Genomic DNA, 18,820 nt, shown 5'->3' with positions numbered 1-18,820 from the left:
TGTAAAATTTATAAAAATGTGAACAGTTGGGGGATTGGGGGAAGACAGCTCAGGAGGTAAAGTGCTTCCACTCAAGCATAAGGATATTCATAACTCACATAACTGCTGGGTGGGCGAGGCAGCCTGCCTATAATCCCAGCCCTTGGGAGGCAGAGACAGAGCAAGCTGGCTGGTTAGACTAGTTGAAATGGCCAGATCAGGGTTTAAGTGAGAAACTCTGCCTCAATATATAAGGAAAGCAACAGCAGAAGACACCAAATATCAACCTCTGGCCACTATTCCAAGATAAATGTCCAAACATCACTCTGCATATTTCTGGAGATGGTGGGGTTTTTTGGGGGGGGGGCGATATTAACATTTAAATCAGTGGATTTGGGGGGCTGGAGCAATGGCTCAGCAGTTAAGAGCACTGGCTGTTCTTGCAGAAGACCCGGGTTTGAATCCCAGCACCCAGATGGTAGCTAACAACATAAATGCTCATCTCTTCAGAAACACCCTCATAGACACAATCAACAATACAGTTTAGTTATCTGGCATCCCTTAGGCAGGTCAACTTCACATAAGAAATTAATTACCCCAGACTCAACTGCAGTTCTTCCCTGGCTCTCCAGCTACAAGTCTAACCTGAACAAACAAGCAACTTTTAAACAGAATTTGAAAGATGTTCTGTATTAATCAGTAAATGCTCTCTGTGCCTATGGGATGGAATCAGTTTCATTTATTAAGATTCCCTAGGCCATGGATATTTAATGCAAAACAGGTCTGTCTCACTGAACCAAGCTGGCTGGCCAGTGAGCTCTAGGGATCCACCTGTGTCCACCTTCCCAATGCTGGGATTGCAGACATACACCACTCAGCCTGGCTTTTTAGGTGGGTGCCAGGGATCTAAGCTCAGGTTTTCATGCTTATACAGCAGGTAATTTATTGACTGCACCATCTCCCCAGCCCAAGAACAGTAATTTTTTTTAAAAACTGTCTAATCTTTTTTAAATCTTTTAAATCTTCATGTAGCTCCATGAACACAATACTAACAACAAAACTGACCTTTACTTAGAAAGTTACAATATGCAGAGCCTTTTTTCAATCCTTATCATAATCCTGTAGGGCAAATTATATTATCCTCATCTTAAAATCAAGGAAGAACATGGTTCATAATGAATACTTATATCAGTCAAAAACTAAAGTAATCAAGAGGCAGAACCAGGATTAGAACTCTAATTTGACTCCTGGGTCCTTATTTCTTATGTTAGAAAATGCTAATAACTGACATACGAATTCATACTACTTACATTAAGTAAGTCAGATCTTTTCACAAAGAAACACCCAACCTCTAAATTCCAGGCCAGTATCATTTCTCTAATAATACTTTCATTTTTGAAGACTGGGGCATTGCCTTATGAAAACATAATCGTGTCTGAAAAATAATTTATTCATAAGCTGATAATTGATAGACGAAATGAGTATTCTCTAGCTAAAACTCACATGCTAAAATCCAAATGCAAGGCTGGTGAGATTGCTCTGAGGGTGATGAGGCTCTGTCCAAACCTAATGACCTGAGTTCAGTTTCCAGAACACACATAAAGGTGAAAGGAGAAAACGTACTCCACAAAATTGTCCTCTGACCTCCATGTGTTCCATAGTATGTGTGTGCACACAAACATACACACCATTAACACCACCACCACATCATATCATCATCAATACTTTTCAATCTAAATGTATGTTCTTAGAAATGCTTTGTACTAGGAAAAATGCTTTAACATCAGTTTCCAACACTGCTACAGAACAATCACACTATATACTAGATACACTCCTGCAGTTAAAGAAGTCATTCATGCCAAGAAGAGAGAAAAGAATCCAAAGCCCCAGTCCATCCATGATTTTGCATCCATTAAAGGGGAAGATATTATCATATTCTCACAACTGTCAGTCTGTGCTGTCAGACTTCACGTTTAGCAATTATCTTGATGCCAGCTGTCCCCACAATTTGATTCCAAATTTAAGATGCCTTGGAAAATATTACATTTCAAAATTCCAAATGATTTTCAAAAGATAGTGACAAGAAGACTACCTCTTTAGAAAATGAATGTGCAGCCTCTCAGCACTGTGGGATCGTATTATAGTCCTATGGTAGACATTGGCTATTTGTGCCCCCTCCTCACCAGGATTGTTCCAGATCTTTTTGTATAGCTCCTAATTATTATTTGCATAACACTCCTCCTCTACTTTCACTCACTGTAGAATTGGTAGGTCTTCTCACACTACTCAGCAGAGCTTAAAATGAACATAAGGACTTTAAACAGTATCAGGGCTTTCTTCTATACCATGGGATTATATTAGACATTGACTGCTACCTGGATTTGAAACTTGTTTCCACCACTTCATGCCTATGTGACTTACCCTGGTTGCTGAACTTCGAACCTCAGTTCTCTCATCTACAAAATATTCATTTACAAATTCAATAAATACTTACTGAACACTTACTATTAGACTAGTGAATGAAATAGAACAGGTCAAGACAGTTGAAGAGCTCATCTATTATAGAAATGGAGTCAAACATTAGACGTGAAGGAAAGATATCAAAAGTCCCATAGAAGAAAGGTGTAGTGAGAAAGTAAGAGAGTAACTGTCAATTCACCTTTGATAGGATACTCAGGGCTAAACCTCTTCGAAGAGGTGACATTTGAGTAGCAATGGGAAGAGTAAATGACCCTCTCAGAAATGGAGGATCACTCCAGGAAGACAGAATGTCATGAATTGTAAAAAGTTTGGCCTGAGGAGGAAGCACTTCCAGAAGTTGCTCTGGAGGGTGATGAGTCTGAGGAGAACTCTAACAGTGGTGGCTCGGGCCATGGTCTCCAACCTGGACTTCTCACCTTTCCAAGTGTCTGAGCCACCTTCCTGGAGAACCTGCTGAAGTAGGGGCTCTCCCTAGGAGCCATCTTCCAGCTCTTCTGTGTCCCAGCCATCATTGTGCCCATTCCTAAGTCCCACATGGCAGAGACAGAACAATGCAGAAGTGCCCAAGAAGTCCAAGGCCATGGTTCCTTCCAACAAGAGGCCAAAGAAGAAGAAGAAGAAGTGGCCATAGAGATGCAGGCCTGAGGAGCTGGGCAAGGAGTAGCAGCCTTGGAGACAGCCATCCTGAGAAACAGCATCCTGTTTCCTCTCTGTCCATCTCTGTCCTTGGCTCCGGGGCTGAGGCAACAGAAACTCCCTCTGACCACAAAGATCTGGACAGTCATCCCTAGACTCCAACTGGGCCAACCACTTCCTCTTCCTTCACTCCATGAGCAAACACTGCCTGGGAGGGCTCTGAAGTTAGGTAGCTGCCACACCTTCATGCCTAATCCTCAGGTGCAGTGGTCATTCCCCGACCTGTGGGGTCAGGCTCAGTGTGGAGTCTCTACCTAATGCTACAAGCAACCCCATTCCCTGTGCCACTTTTATCACCACTGTGAAATCAGAGCCTTGTGTGTGTTCAGGTTGAAACCCCTGGCTCTGCAGTGTGAGCCATCCCACTCACAGTGGCACCCAGGTCCTTAAGATGCTGGGGAAGAGAGGGCCTGGATCCTGTGATGCCTGTCCTCCAGCACCAGAAATTGCTGACTGGATGAGGCAGGATTTCTTAAGTACACACTTTGTGAGCCTTTGAAATAGCAGGTAGTCAGTTTCAGATCAGCCTCTTCTCAACCAAGTCTAACTTTTATTCCCTGACCAGTGAGGGAAAGTTATGCGAAGAAGTAAAGGTCAATAAACTATTATACATCCTGAAAAAAGAAAAAAAGAAAAAGAAAGCTTGACATGGAAGGAGATCCATATAGCACAGAATGAAAAATGATATAACATAAAATAAATTGGAAAGATAACCAGGATCCAGTTTCATTCTGGAAGTAACAGAAACCCACTGTGATCTATGGAAAAAGCACTAATAGAATAAATTATAAATGTCAGATATTATTACTATATTGTTTGAGGAATACAGGAAAACTCCCCATAGCCTCCACATATAATTATGGCAAGTGACCACTTTACCTTGTCCCATAGCCTAGCTACAGGTTTTGACACCAGGTCTAGACACAGTTACTATCATAATAGTTACTTTTGTAATTGATGTGACAAAATACTTGACAGAATCAACTTGCAAGAAGGATTTGTTTTGGCTCATGGTTTCAGAGGGAACAATGATCACATAGGGGAGAGCATGGTAGAGTCCATGGCAGTGGGAGTGCATAACAGCAGTTCCTCACACCATGGATGACCAAGAAGCAGAGCAAACAAGCCAGAACTAGATGTGGATACGATCTTCTAAGTCGTACCCCTAGTGACCTCCCTTGCTTAGACAGGCCCCCACCCCTAAAGCGCCAAAACCTTCAAACTAACATACACACTGGGAGCCAACTGCTTAAAACATGACCCTGTAGGGAACATTTCAAAATCAAACCATAAGACATAGTTTATACTCTCCCTCAGCATCTTACATCCTGAGCTCCAGCTGCACCAATTGAAATGTTCCCCTAAGTGTTTCAAACTAAGAGCTGAAAAAGGCATTTCCTTTCTTCTTTAGTACTGACCCTATGAGCAGGGCTGCTGACAGCCTGATTCCTATTCCTATTCCTGTGATTTGAGAGTATGAGATTGACACCAAGAGAGAGGCAAAGTTGAGAAAGTTCTAAAGGCACAGAGCCACGATCTCCAGTGATTCTGGGGCAAAACCATGTAATAGACACATAACACAAGCCACAAACACAGACATATTTAAAAGAAGTGAAAATAAAGAGGTAACTAAGATTTTAATAATATATTTTTTTCAAGCCAGTATATCCAAAATGCTGTCGTGGCAATACATATTCAATGTAAAAATGAAATAGAGCACATTGCTTTTGTATACTAAGCCTTCAAAGTACAGTGTCTTATTTTATAAATGAAAAAAAGTTCTCAATTCATACTGTTCTCAATTCAAGTAACTAACAGCCACATTTAGCCAGGGGCCACTGTGTTGTAAGCCACTCCTTTAAGAGGTCTTTCATGCTATAAGCTAATTTTTGTCCTTTCAGGATTATGCTAATTTGAGTTTTTCTGCTACTTACCTCTAAGAGTCCTTAGCTCATCTAGGAATATTATTTAGTTTATTATATTTACATCCTGAAACACTTTTTTAAAATACAGGGTCTCCTGCTGCCCCAGCTGGCCTGTAACTCACTATGTAGACCAGGCTGTCTTCAGTCTCACAAAGATCTGCCTGTTTCTGCCTCTTGAGTGCTGGAATTAAAGACATGTACCACCATACCCAGCTTCCCTTGAGACACTATTTTTTAAAATTTACCTTAAAAATATTATTTTGTCTATTCCGTTTATATCTTGAGATATTAATTTTCTTAAAAATCACAAGCATGGTGTTGGAAAGATGTCTCAGCAGAGGACTGGAGTTTGATTCCCAGTACCCACATCAGGCAGTTCCCAAGTGCCTGTAACTCCAGCTCCAACTGGGGATCCAATGCCTCTTCTGGCCTCCACAGGTACTCACACACATGTGTGTGTCATACACACACAAACACACACATAAATAAAAACAAATCTTTAAAAATAAATTAATCAATTAATTAAATCGCATGTGCATTACATTACAGTCTGAAATTTGATTTAGTAACTCTTAGCATATGAATGCTCATGTTTTCCTACTTGAATGTAAACTCCTGTTTATCACACTCTGTAATTAAGACTCACTATACCCCTACATTCCAGACTTAGTTACACAAGAAATCATCAGGGAGCTTTACAAATATGGATTCAGCCAATATAGTAGCTCACACCTGTGGTCCTAGCACTTGGGACACAAAGGCAAGAGGATCAGGAGTTCAAGACCAGACTGGGTTATAGATAGAGTATGAGATCAGCCTGAGCTAGAGTGAACCCTGTCTCCAAAAGGCAAAAAGAACAACAGCCTAGCAGAGTGGCACATGCCTTTGATCCTAGCACTCAGAGGCAGAGGCAGCAGCAGAGCTCTGAGAGATGAAGGCCAGCCTGGTCTACATAGTGAGTTCCAGGCCAGCTGGGGCTACAGGGAGAACCTGTCTCAAAAACACACAAACAAAACCCCATGGGATCAAAGCCATGAAAACTGAATCAAATGATCTGAGTGAGGAAATCTGTGACTTTGTAAAATGTTCTCCTCATAACAATCTCTGATAATATCCAGACTCAAAATTATGAGTTGAATCATAGTCTAAACAGTCACTCGCCTCTTCTTCAGTGTTTACTCTATTACTGAAATACAGTTGTTCATATTTACTGAAGTATAAACTTCATGGTGAAGCATATTCACCCTGGAATGCTTAATTCTTAGTCTGCTACACCAGTCTGTAGCCAGACAATTTCAATCTGACACAACAATGTACTATAAACTGGGTGGCTTAAACAACAGAAATTTGTTTTTATAATTCTAGAGGCTCAGTAGATCAAAGTTTTGGAAGAGGCAGTTTGTGCTGGGGCCTCTAATCCTGGCTTGCAGATAGTGTTATTCCTGTGTCCTTACAGGATTTTCCCTTCGTGCTTGTCAATGTCCTAATCTCTTCTTGTAACATTGGTTATGTTGAATTAGAGTCTACCCTAATCATTTGACTTTAACAAAATTACCACTCTCAAGACACTATCTCCAAATATAGTCATCTTCTACAATTCTAGGAGTTAGGACATCAACATAAGAATTTTGGGCAACATATTCATCCCATAACAGATACCCTCTATACATCTACTCTCTGATGGATGTTAGAAATATTCAGGAAAGCTGAATCATGAAGAGGCAATAATTGATCTCATATCCAAAAAAGCACATCCGAAAACCAGTATTTGATAGATTCTATTATGGAGTATATTACACACTATAGGCCTTTAGGCCACATTTGGAATTCTTAGGATTAGATCATGTATTTTTCATTAAGTCTGTTAAGGATTAGGGTATACATCTAAGTTTGAGAACCATTGTCTGAAACTTGAAATGATCAATTCCAAACAGTTGTTTGCAACCTGGGATAGACTAAACTCAGTGGTCAACTTAGTTCAACTGAAGGGCATGTCACCACAGACAGCTGAATGGCTAGAACTTATAAAGAAAAGCAATCATCAGTCCTACCTCACTATGAATGGTGCAAACTATAATAATGACTGACCTGGCAAGATATGCCCATTAGTGCAATAGTGGCACATATCTTATGGGAGTAACCAGCTACCCTATGACTGGATTTAAAGCCTGCTCCACAAGATGGAGCCCATACCTGACACCATTCTTGGGGTCAAAAACCTGTGGCTATTTAGGTCATAGGTCCTAAGGGAGAAACTACTATTAATCCACTAAATGGACATAGCAGTAAAATGACTTCTATTAACTTATTGCTATATCCATAGATTAGTGCATCATTTCTCAGAGGTAAAAGAAACTTCTTGCAATAGAAACCTAACATAGAGACCCACAACTGATCAACATGCAGAAACTGAGGCATGCTCATCCCCAAATGGAACATTTATCTCACACCCCCTCTCTCCAAGGCCCAGAGATCTTTGAGAAAATGGGCACAAAGATTGTACAAGTCAGATATGGTGGACTACTACAAGTAAATAGTGCATTCCAAACAGCAGGCAGTGTCACATATGAACTCACAGCAATTGTGACAGCATGCACAAGACCTATTCAAGCTCAAGTTAGTCAAAATTCCATCATGGATGGTGGGAGATAGGTGAGGCCCACCCCTAGCTGAGGAGCTACTGGTAACTGATAGTTAATGAGGCAGGAAGAATCAGTTTTCTTTAAGGGTGTGGTGTGAGGCCCACCCCTGGCTGAGGAGCTATCGGTAACTGATACTTAATGAGGCAGGAAGAATTAGTTTTCTTTAAGGGTGTGATCCTTGGTAGGTAGACCACAATCAAGGCCAGGTTCTACACCCAAAAGTATCTGGGCATCATATATTGGACTAGTATGGGGATGGGGTAGAAATGAACAAGAACTTGGGTGGGTAAGGAGGTGGGAATGGATCTGGAAGAAGTTGTGGGAAAGAGATAACTTTTTTTAAATATGACATATATGAAAATGTTATTTTGAAATATAGGGATGGAGAGTTGGCTTAGCAGTTAAGAGCACTGACTGCTCTTGCAGAGTACCTAGGTTCAATTCCCAGCATCCACATGGCAGCTAACAACCATTCTAACTCCAGTTCCAGGGAATGTGATGTCCACTTCTGACCTCTGAGAGTATTGCATCACACACAGGTGCACTTACACACATAAAATAAAAATAAAATATTCGGGTTTTTTTGCACATAAAACAAATAAATATATATTTTAAACATGACATTTAATGCACTCATACACATAAAATAAAAATAAATACACTCATACACATAAAATAAAAATAAAATATTGGGGGTTTTTTGCACATAAAACAAATAAATATATATATTTTAAATACGACACTTAGTGAGAGAGATAAAGGAAAGTACAAGATACAGCAATATTGTTTGTATAAACTAAACTTGCATCATCACTGTATACAAACACATATGTTACATATGAAACATGTACATTACATATGAAATCCATTAGGACACACACACACCTATCATCCCAGCATTTGGGAGACTGAGGAAGGAGAATGGCAAGACCTTGTTTCAAAAACAAAACAAAACTAAGCCTCAATGACAAACCCACTAAACACATTATTATGCTAGCCTACAGGAAGACCCAAGGAAAGGAGCAAGCTCTGCCTTGTTAGAAACCACTAGACTTTCATAAAGTGCTGTGCCCTGAGGATTGTTTTAAAAAAATAAATATGAAATCTAACATTTTAAATACACCAACTTTAAAAATTAGTAAGAAAATACCCAGGCAAGGATATGGCATAAGAACAATCATAAAAACAAAAAAATGAGGGGCACAATTAGAGAACAGAAAACATATATGGATGGCTGTAACAAAAGGCTAGTAAGGGCAGAAATCACCATGGGCCTTTTCCTTAAGATTATTTTTCGTATTATTTTAGTTATGTATGTGTGTCTATATGAGTACACACCACACGTACATGGGAACCCAGAGAAATTAAAAGAAGGCAACAGATCTCCTGGAGCTGGAGTTCCAGGCAGTTGTGAGCCACCTGACATGGCTGCTGGGAACCAAACCTGGATCCTCTGGAAGAGCAGCCAGCACTCTTAACCACTGAGCCATCTCTCTCTCACTGAGTCTTTTATGTGATGCTAAATAATGAGCCCTTTAATCTGTCAGAAAAAGCCAATGATTGATTTTAAGCATCATCAAATCTGTGCTTAATTTCCCAGAGGCCCAAATTTTCCCCAAGGTTGGCTGCTGCCTCCTCTTCCCCAGGCTGCTAGCCCTATCCAAAACGTGTGTCTCTGGCTCCACAGCCTCACACTAACTGTGCTTTAGCAGTCAGAGGTAATTACAGGTCTCTGCATCTCAATCATCTCACTGGCTGCTAATGTCAAAAGCATGAAATGAAAAATATCGACAGGTACAGTAAGACCACTGATAGCAACCCTACCATAAAACATCCAACAGATCATAAGACACACAATATTGGGTCATTCTTACTCTCTTAATGTTATTTGCTGTTCTGGCTGCTTCATGGAAATGTGTAGCACATTCTTCATAAATAGAATTTGGTACATTTTTATAACCATCAGTGGAATTCTGCTTCCTGGGAGAAGTTGAAAATTGATAGCACTTAAAATGATACCCTTTGCTGTTTGTATCTTGATTTGATATCCTCTTTTTAATATTTTTGTTATTTTTTAAAGTGTATGTGTATTGCTTGCATACAGGTAGATGCACCCATGTTGTGCAATGTCTGCAGTAGTCAGAAGATGGCATCAGATCCCCTAGAACTGGGGTTACAGATGGTTGTTCGTTGCAATGTGCATGCTGGGATTTGAACCCAGGTCCTCTGCAAGAGCAGCCAGTGCTTTTAACTGCTAAGCCATCTCTCCAGTACCATTGATATCCTCTTTTAAAATCAGGCTTGAGTTTTAACAAGGTGACAGAGAGAAAATGCTTTTTGCTTTTGGTGTCACCTAGAAGTAATCTGTTCTCTATAAAAATTCTTTAAAAAATGAAACCTACCTGATTCTGATATAAACTGTGCTCAGTTAATAGGATGTTGACCTTAAAGCTCACTCACAAAGAATAAGGAGAGCAGCATGATAACAAATCATACACACTTCAGCCTAAAAGAACTCAAGGCAATGTAGTGGTGTGTTATAAAAAAAAGCAAGAGCTACTTTGAAGTTTGGATTGAGAAGGGTCTGCTAGAACTGACTAGTATCCTAGGTGGGAATAGAACAAACAGGAGTTGAATTGCAGCCCTGAGAGTTGAAATCACTACTATTGATTTTTTTTTTTTTTTAATAGAAGTAAGAGTTTATTTAAGCTTACGGTTCCAGGGGAATTACAGTCCATCATGGTGGGGAGGCATGGCAGAAGAGGTGACTGAAGGAGGAGCGGAAGCTAAGCTCTCACATCTTCAAGCAGGCACAGGAAGCAAGAGAGTGACTCAAGATCCGGCAAGGCTTAAGAACTCTCTAAGCCCACCCCCAGTGATATGCTTCTGCCAGCACAGTCACACCTTCTAAGACCTCCTAAAACAGCACCACCAACTAGGAACAAAATGCCCAAATACTTGGAGCCTATGGGGGACATTCTCATTCAAACCACCACATTCCACTCCCTGCCCCCCATAGGCTCATGGCAATGTAAAATGCAAAATACATTCAGTCCAACTTTAAAACTCCCCATAGTCATTACCAATCTCAATACTAGTCAAAAATCCACAGCCCAAAGTCTTTTCTGAGACTCAGGAAAATCACTTAATTGTAAGCCCCTGTAAAATCAAAAGATGAATTACATGCTCCCAAGGTACAGTGAAACTGAATACACATACCCATTCCAAAAGGGAGGAATGGAGCATAGTGAGGAAACACTGGACCAAAACAAGACTGAAAACCAGCAGGACAGACACCAAATCCAGTAGCTCCACGTCTAACTTCTGGGACTTTACTTCCAAAGGGCTTAAATGGCTCAGCCTCTCCAGCTTTGCTGCATGCAACACACATCTCTCTCTAGGGCTGGAACCACTCCCTGTATGCAGGTCTTCTTGGCAGGTGCCTCACAGCTCTGGCATCTTGAACTTCTTGGGGTCTCCACTGCCAAACAGGCTTCACCTTCACAGCTTCATGCAATGGCCTATCAGGGCTTTCTATAGGCAGGGAAATCTCTGCTTCACGCTGTCTGGCCCACAGGGCTCTCTGAAACCTTGGAGGAAGAATTGACAACCCCTTCACACTTCCATCTTTCATGCCTCTAAAGCCAGCACCAGGTGAGCAACACTGCCAAGTTTGACTGTAGGTTTGGGGTGGGCCCCAGCCTCCATTTTAGAAGCTTTTCCCTTCAGTGGCCCCTGCAGCATTTTCCTTTCACAAGTTGGAAGCTTAGCTGGGTGTGTGGTCTTGGCCTGGAGGCACCTTCTCCACAGTTTAAGTCCAAATCTCTAGCCTTCTCCTTAACCATTTTAATCTCCTTAATCACTTTAATCTTCTTATCAATGGGGTCCTCTCCATCACATGCCCAGGCTCCCTCCATAACTCCAGTCTCAGGGGATCCGACAGCTTCTTCTGACCTCCGAGGGTATTGCACAACATGGGTGCACTTACCCACATGCACGCAATGCACACATATACATAAAAAATAATAAATAAAATTTAAAAAAAAAGAATCCTCCACAGTACATGCCTCCCCTCCAACAAATTTTCTTAGGTGGAGGATGTTTCAAGACAGCCTAAAGTAGAAATGGTGGCATGGCTATTAATAATACGCAGATCTACAGTGAAAAAGAAAAAATAGGGCAGAAAGAAATACTGAATGTACAGTTTGGAGTGAAAAAGAGCACTAGGAAGATAAATGTTGGAGGGGCAGCATGTACTGATTTTTAACAATTATCAACATAACTCATTTTTTAAAAGGAATATATTTGCAAGGAAATAAAAGTGAAAACTACATAATTCAATAGGAATAAAATTCCTGATAATTTTTTTTAACTTATTCTGTATATACTGTTGGGGTCCTTGACTCGGTGGGTCTCTTCTGGAGAACAAATGCACGAGTATGGAGATGCAAAAATCAAGCAGAGTTTTATTAAACCAGCTAGCTGGGGCCGACCGTCCTTCCAAGACACGCAGGTCTGCAGGTCTGGTTAGAGCGACCGACCCTGAGGCAATTTTAGGTAAAGATTATATAGGCTCCCACAACCGTTATATAAAAGCCCGCGTTTATACAGCCAATAGTTTTAAAGCAAGCATTTTACAAACCAATAACAAAAAATGTTATAACTCCCTTCATGTATCTCAACTGGGGAGGGATGGGTGGTATTGTACCTGGCAGAGCCCTTTTTTGTTATCTTGTGTAAGCGGACATGCCTACAGACATGACACAGACCAGACAGGTCAGGTTAGGGGGGCTGTAGCACTTGCCTCTATCTCCGGATGCCTGTGTCTCCAGTTGAGTTAATTGGTTACAAGCAGTTAATTTAACCAAGCAGTAAATTCTTCTTTCCCTAACACTACTAAGGACTAAAAAAAAAAACCCCAAAATAGCAACCAGTCCCAAATTAAAATGTAATTTAATAAATTTTCAACTCTTTGAACTGTTAAGGAGTCAATGTTAAGCTCTTAGCCACTGTGCGAATGGCCTCCCTGATACATAATCATCCAGTGTCTGCTGTTTTGTATTGTATGTATTTAACATAAGCATGATGTTTTAATGTACCTATAGTACAAAAGGTTACTATAGTCAAGGATATTGACATATCCAGAATTTTACTGTCACCTTCTTATTCCCTTTTAGTGATAAGAGATCAAATTTACTGTCAGCAAATGTCCTGTACATATTATTATAGTCTATATGCTAGACCTAGACATCACATCTCTAGCTCTACTCTTCCTATACAATGTGTCTTAGTTTGTTCTTCATTGCTGTGACAAAACACTCTGACCAGTACCAACTTGGGGAGGAAAGGGTTTATTTGTCTTACATCTCCCAGGTCACACACAGTTCATCAGGGAGCCCAAGGTAGGAACTCAGGGCAGGAACTTGGAGGCAGGAGCTGGAGCACAGGCCATGGAGGAACGCTGCTTACAGGCTTGCTCCCCTGGCCCCTGCTCAGCCTGCTTTCTTATGCAACACAGGCCCACCTGCCCAGGGGTGGCACCACCCACAGTGGGCTGGGCCCTCCCACATCACTCAAGAAGATGCCCCTCAGACATGGCCACAGGCCAGTCCAATAGAGGAAATTTCCCAATTGAGGTTCCCTCAACCCAGGTGTGTCAAGTTGACACTAAAGCTATCCAGCACAAAATGGTAACTTTATCTTTTGGTCCCCAGCTCCCCACCTTAACCCCTTTACTACTGGCAGTCAACACTGTACTCTGTTTCTACATATTTGGTTCTATAAAGATATCATGAAGAATCTGCCTTTCCATGTCTGGCATATTTCACCTAGCATAATGTCCTCCAGTTCCATCCATGTTATTGCAAATAGCAGTGTCTCATTTTTTTTTTAATATTTATTATTTTTATTTTTTGTGTATGTGTGTATTGCCTACATGTAGGAAGGTGCATCCATATCATGGAGTGCCCACGGAGGTCATAAGAGGGTGTTGGATTCTCTGGAACTAGAGTTACAGATGGTTGTTAGCTGCCATGTGGGTGCTGGGAATCAAACCCAGGTCCTCTGCAAGAGCAGCCAGTGCTCTTAACCTCTGAGCCATCTCCATAGTCCTGCAATGTCTCATTTTTAAAAATGACATTCCATTGTGTATGCACAACTACTTTATCCATACATTCATCAATATAAATCTAGAACGTTTCCATATCTTGGCTACTGTAAATAATTCTACAATGAGCAGTTACCCTAAAAAGGTATTATTTCACCTCATTTGGATAGACAGCCAGAAGGAGGATTGATTGCTAATCATATAATGTTCTATTTTTAAGTTTTTTAGGAACTTCCATACTGTTTTTCCATGATGTCTACACAGTTTATATGTCCACCAATCATGTACAAGAGTTTCCTTTTATTCACGTTTCTGTCAACACTAGCCTCTTCTTTGTTTTTCTTTTTTCACTTTTTTTTTAGTTTTTGTGCACTAAATGCATTCTGTCATATACATTAAGTCCTACCCAGTCAACCATTTGTATCAGGATGTCCCTTGGTGCAAGTTCATCCACTGGAGTCTAGTCAGCCTACCTAGGGTCACTCCCTTACAGAAAATCTACTCTTGTCCTCTTGATAACAGCCATTTTAAGAGGTTTGAGGTAATAGTTTGGTTTGCATTTCCCTTTGGCTTAGTGATGGTGAACACATTTTCATATACCTGTTGGCCATTTTTATGGGTTTTATTTTTTTGGAGAATGTCTAATCTGATCAATTTTCACTAGGTTATTTGGGAGTTTCTTTTGCTACTGGGTCAAGTTTTTTATACATTCTAGCTATCAATCCTTGATCACACATATGGTCTGCAAACATCTTCCTACCCATAGGCTGCTGTTTCATTTTGTTCCTTATCTCTGCTGTACAGAAGCTTTTTGGTTTGGGGTAGTCCCACTTGTGTATTCTTGCTTTGTTTAATTAAGCTTCTGATGTAATATCAAAAGGGAAAAAACAAATCTTTGTCAAAGATCTTCTACCCTGTTTTCCTCTAGAACATTTGTGGTTTCTGGTCTTTAGTTTAGGCCTTTTATTCACCTTAAGTTGATTTTTTTATAAGGTATAAGTACCCAATTTCATGCTCTTGGGAAAACCCAGTTTTCCCGATATCATTTATCAAAGAGATTACATTCTTCCCACTGTGTCTGGTTCCCTTGCTGAGAACTAGTTAACTATATACACTAGGGTTTATTTCTGGGCTCTCTATTCTGTTCTGCTGTTCTGAATTATTGCTCTTATGCACGCAAAAATAACATTTTGATTTCTACAACTTAGTAATATAATTAAAATCTAGAAATAAAATGCCTTAAAGTTTGTTTTTCTCTCTCACTTTTTTTTGTTATTTGGCCCTTACAATTTCAAAGACATTTTCCTATTTATTTTATTTTATTCAGTAGTAGTAGTAGTAGTAGTAGTAGTAGTAGTAGTAGTAGTAGTATGTATGTATGTATGTATGTATACATACATGTGCATGGGATGGTCAGAGGACAACTTCTGGCAGCCAGTTCTCTCCTTCCACTTTGTTTAGGCAGGGTCTTTCTTACTGTTTCTTCCACTGTATATACTCCCTGCTAGCTGGCCCATGAGTTGCAAGGCATTTCTCCTGTCTCCACAGCCCCCCATCCCACTGTTGGAAGACTGGGATTACAGATACAAACCACCACATCTGGCTTTTTGTGGGTTCTGAGGATAAACTCAAGCATCAGGCTTCTGTAGCAAGTGCTTTTACCCACTGAGTCATCTCGCCAGCCCCATTTCCTAATTCTACTCTTTTCTTCCTTCTTCTTATGTCATTTATATTTTTCTCCTTTCTTCTTTCTATCTCTCTCTGTGCTTCTCATTCTAGATGGCAACTGAATAATGCTAGCTGGCTGCATTATTATTTATTATATATACATATTACATTACAGCTACTTTTCCTAGTAGGGTACAATTATAACACCCTACAAAAGTATAAAATATTCAATCTACCTAAAGTACAGCTGAATTTATTCATCTAGGGAAGTGTATTCTGTGCATTATAAGGAGCGCTACACCAAGGAATATTATTTGGCACCAAAAAGGAATAAATAATATGCAACACACGCAATTCTGACAATACATGCTAAATGAAAGAAGGCTTCCATAAAGACCACATCATGTGTTATTCTATTTACATGAAATGTCCAGGATAGGAAAACCTGTTAAAACACAAAGATTAGTGACTTCATAGGTGATGGAGGGGTGGCGAATAGGAACTTATTGGTAATATCTATAGGTCCTTCTTTTAGAAGTGGTGAAAATATTCTAAAATTAGATTGTGATGGTAAGATCACAGATTTCTGAATATATACTTAACACATTCAATTGTATGTGTTAAATGGATGAACTTTATGGTATGAGAGAGAACGATGCTCAATAAAACTTTATTTTTAAAAAGCTGTTTATTTTTTAAAACCCCATTGTGGGCTAGAGATGGCTCAGTGTTTACTAGCATGTATTGCTCTTTGAGAGGACCTAAGTCCTCTCAAACTGCTCATAACTGCCTATAACTCCAGCTCCTGGGGCATCTGATACCACTGACTTCTGAGTGTACCTTCACTCACATGAACATACCCACAATAAAAGTAATCAATAAAAGTAAATCTATTTTAAAATTATTGTTGGCCCAGATTATATATTCATATATACACATTATTATCCATATATACTGATTTTTTCAGGGACTTCTCAATTTTCATCCAACACTTTATTCACCCAAATTTTTAAGTCTTTTACTACCTTGACTGTATGAAGATAATAATAATAATGACAATAACAATACCAAGCACTCACGGAGTGCCTACTTCATATACTATTGTGCTAAAAATATACAATTCCTCATAATCTTTACAAACTCTCTCTAATGCAGATTCCACTATGATCCATTTTACTACATAGTGTTTCTTTAAATCCAGAACAAAATCTTCAATTTACATATAAGAAAACTGAGGATTACAGTAGTGACTGATCATTCTGTTTCAGAAGGACCTATAGATATTAACAATAACTTCCTATTCTCCACCCCTTCATTCTGCTATTAAATAGCAGAGCTGTGGTTAAACCACGATCACTGAACTCCCTGACATGCATCTATCCCTCTACATGGGCATGGGGTTCTTACTGAGCTAAAAGTTTTACATTAGTTTTGTAGACACTCCTCGAATACAGTAGAGAAATTCTCAAAACTAAAAACTAAAACCCAGACTCCAGCCTGAGTCATGCCACAAACTGACCAGGTCAGCCAAATGCTAATCTTCACATCTGCAAATGTCTAAATGGAACAAAAATTCTTCAAAGTGCTATTGGCTTAAAAATCCATTTAGTACAAAAAATAACTTAAAACTCTTTATCTTCTGCCCAAAACAACCTTGCCAAAAGAAATGGTTTATTTTATGCATTGTGTCTTTGCAACTATTATTGTTGCCAGATTGTGAAAATATTAATTCTAACTGAAAAGGGAAAGCACAATTGATATTTATTTATGAAATTTAATATCATTCATATTAGTAATATACAATATAATTATCAATTTCAATTATGAAAATACTGAATATATTATATTCAAAAGTAGAACAGTATAATAAACCCCAACATACTCATCATTTAACTAAAAAAATCATTAGGGTGCTATCTGTCTCATCTACCTACCCTCTCACTTGGAAGGAAATTCTTGGCATCATAACCCTTCTTCAAATATTTCAGTGCACACATGTAATACATAATACGTCCCTCAAAACTATATCCACAAAACCATCAGACTGCCTAAAAGCTACCAGCAGTATCTTACTATAATGACTTAAACTGAGAAAATTGATTTAAGCATATAAATGACAACAGTAAATATCCATGCATTATTTCACTGAAGTTAAGAGGTAAGCGAGTATATCAAAATGATAAAGAGTTTGCTTCAGTATTCAGTTACTCATAAACTGAGAAGATCACGACTTCAAGAGATTTCAGGTTTCACCAAAGAGGTGGGAGGAAAAAGCTTTCAGAAGGTGTTAATGGAAGCAATACGAAGACCCCTTCTACTAAGTAAAAAAGTAGGAAGACCCTAAAAGTGGTTACTTATCAGCTTCTAATTGATAAAGTCACTCTTTAAAGGTTCTTGATGGCTTGTGATTGGTTACGCTTAAGTTTCATTTTACTGTTTACACTGAGTTAGTTTTTGGCTTGTTTATGTAGGAACCCAAGGCCCCGGAACATCTCAGCATAATGATTTCCTAATTACCACTTTTAACATTGGTGATTTTTATTTTGAATTCTAATTAAATCTATCTATATATTCAAATTTTTCTATCATTATTGTTTCTATTTTAATATATTCTACATATCTATCATTTCTATAATTAACCTGTCTGTTTTTTTCATTAAATGTCATATAGAACTATACAGAATATACTCACCAAAGCAAAGAATTAAACATGCTAGCTAAGCATAGTGACACATGCCTGTAATTCCAGTACTCAGTAGCCTAACCAGGAAGACAGAGGCCAGCCTGAGTTACATAATGAGTACCAGGCAAGCCAAGACTATACAACCAGACCATTCCTCAAAAACAAACATCTATATTCTATATATATTTAGCTTATTATATTTTGGATGCTCACTGAGCACACCTGGGTATCAGAAAATTAGTTATAGGCATGGTCTATTAGTAATCTTTGCTGTTTTCTACAGTTCAATTTATTGTCTACTCTGTGATGCCAAAAGATTATGTTATTCATTGTTTCAGAAAGTTCCCAGCTATTCTTTTCCAAGTACTTATATCATCCAGATGAAGTGTTGACTTAAATGTTTATTCTGTGAAGCTTGCTTTTTATAACTCCTAACACACTCAAAGTTTCTTCCCTAACTTACCTTGTCTCCAAAATATGCCTGAAAAAAGTAAACCTGTTGATATTGTACCTTATACATTTTGTCTTGAAATATTCCTTTGAAAATCTCATTTCTCCAGGTGTGCACAGTACATCGAGCTTTTACTTGGGTGCTTGGAATCCAACTGAGGTCCCATGCTTGAAGGCAAGCAATTAGCTA

At 39.2% G+C, this 18,820-nt stretch overlaps 1 protein-coding gene and 1 pseudogene across 1 annotated transcript in view; one reads left to right on the top strand and one right to left on the bottom strand.

The window, feature by feature from the left end:
* LOC103748507 (ankyrin repeat and sterile alpha motif domain-containing protein 1B) overlaps positions 1–18,820 on the bottom strand; it is a gene marked incomplete at its 3' end in the record, with an annotated part of 501,190 nt that overhangs the window by 422,820 nt on the left and 59,550 nt on the right. The gene's annotated exons all lie outside the window — the stretch shown is intronic.
* Positions 2,852–3,091, top strand: LOC103748504 (annotated as a pseudogene).

Source organism: Nannospalax galili, unplaced genomic scaffold (genome assembly GCF_000622305.1).
Source record: "Nannospalax galili isolate Female #2095 unplaced genomic scaffold, S.galili_v1.0 scaffold885, whole genome shotgun sequence".
Classification (NCBI taxonomy): Eukaryota; Metazoa; Chordata; class Mammalia; order Rodentia; family Spalacidae; genus Nannospalax; species Nannospalax galili.
The sequence above is the reverse complement of the archived record's forward strand: the minus strand, read 5'-3'. Positions and strand labels throughout refer to the sequence as shown.